This window comes from Pseudophryne corroboree, chromosome 1, assembly GCF_028390025.1.
Source record: "Pseudophryne corroboree isolate aPseCor3 chromosome 1, aPseCor3.hap2, whole genome shotgun sequence".
Classification (NCBI taxonomy): domain Eukaryota; kingdom Metazoa; phylum Chordata; class Amphibia; order Anura; family Myobatrachidae; genus Pseudophryne; species Pseudophryne corroboree.
The window spans coordinates 928,983,927-928,985,776 of record NC_086444.1 but is presented as its reverse complement, the minus strand read 5'-3'; the positions used below and the strand labels follow the sequence as shown (position 1 = coordinate 928,985,776).

The window sequence follows — 1,850 nt, the reverse complement described above, 5'->3', positions numbered from 1 at the left end:
CGGCCTATAGTAAGTTCTAGTAAGCACTTCAACAGTGCAACCTTCTAAATTTGTGCAACCTTCTAAATTTGTGGCCCTGTGTACTCGCTAAACTGATTCTGTTCAGGTACTCTCTCAGTGATGCTCTACGCAGCTATCCACTGGATATTCTAGACCAATTATCTTTCACTACTTTCTAGCTCTCAGAGTATCAGCCCAATTTGCATGAATAGGGACGGCAAAAGACACAGGCACAGGCACACCTAGCCGTACACAGTAGATGAACGTGGATACATTTGTAACTGAAGTACTGCAGGTGAGAATGAGGGGAAAAGTTCTTCCAGCACAGAGACTTAGGTGTATACTGTAGATTAGCTGAGATCAGGAACTGGAGGGGTTTAGCTAGGCTGGCTTGAGAGTGGATAGGCTACAGTGATCATGTGGAATAATGTAGGAATCAGATAGGTGCAGGAACAATCACATGATGAGAGTCAAGATGGCTGCGGGGCCTAATCACACAATCAAACTGGAAACAGAGGCATTGCAGAAATGGCATGCACAGAGTGATCCAGGAGACATGGCATGCAATGAAAACCACAGGGCATGCCAGGATGCCATATGAAAGTGAGCTGATCCAGAAGAGCATGACAGCTTATTCAAATCAGACAAGATCTCAATATTTCTTCAAAATAATGTTATGTGCAATATTCGGAGTTCTTTGAGTGTGTATATGGATTATGCACACCCTGTCCTTTGTGCTTTGGATTTATTTTCTCTCTATCAGCTATAGTCTCTATAGCCACAAATGGTTAATTAAGTACCTCTTTCATCTTTCTCAATACTTACCACAGCATTACCTGTCAACCTAATAGGTTTTTCTTTTGTGTGATAATCCACACTGGTACCATTTACAGTATTTTCCGTGTGCTATTATTGGGATTTCCCTTAGTACCAGTGTTAAATTCCCATGTTAATAACATGTCCTTTCATGTCTTTTCTATTTTTCCGGACTCTCACCAACGATTCAGAGTCTTCCATCTGTGTCTAACGCTGGCAGCAGACCTATCTATTTCTTTTCCACTTTACTTTTCTGTTGCCATCTTTTTCATTTTTTCCGTGAACTCTCATCAGTGACTCCAAAGTGACAAAAATCATCCATGTACCACTCTACTATCATACCACACTGGAAACGCCCGAATCCATCCGAACTTGGAAGCTAATCAGTGTTGGGCTGAATCAGTACTCAGGTAGGAGACTCCTGAGGAAGATCCGGTGTAGTAGAATATGATTATCATGTCCAGTGTTTAACACTGACAGCAGATTCACACCTTTCTAATAATTTTTTCTGCTCTCAATTTTACTCACTTATCACCTTCTTTTGGCGGCTCTTATTGTCTAATCGAACAGACGTCTCTATATTATTGTGTAGGCTCAGGTGTGTGACACACATGTATATCTTGTTCATCATCAAATTTGATTAAATTATGTACTGGGATTAATCTGTGAACCTACCACATGCAGTATAATTTTCAATTAATTACCAAAGCGTGGCAGAGAGTAGTGACTTGTAAATTCTCATCAATCTTTATTGTTAATTTTGTTAGTATCATTAATTGTGTTATCTTTAAATAACCACCAAACTACTGATATATTTTACTAGGAATTTAATAAAACTGAATTAATTTTATATTCTTTCCATGATTCATTACTTCTATTGATTCTCCTATGATACAAAGAGTACACCCACAAAAGAGTCTTTTCTTTCTCCTTCTGTGTCTGCAAAGCTTTACACTGACTCAGGGTGCACCACCAAACGTAGATCTGGATAGAATATATTATTTTCTCAGATTCCATTATTCTATCTTGGTACT

At 38.9% G+C, this 1,850-nt stretch overlaps 1 pseudogene; it reads left to right on the top strand.

Moving 5' to 3' along the window:
* Window positions 1-1,144: 1,144 nt before the first annotated feature.
* Window positions 1,145-1,263, top strand: LOC134939635 (5S ribosomal RNA; annotated as a pseudogene).
* Window positions 1,264-1,850: the final 587 nt, after the last annotated feature.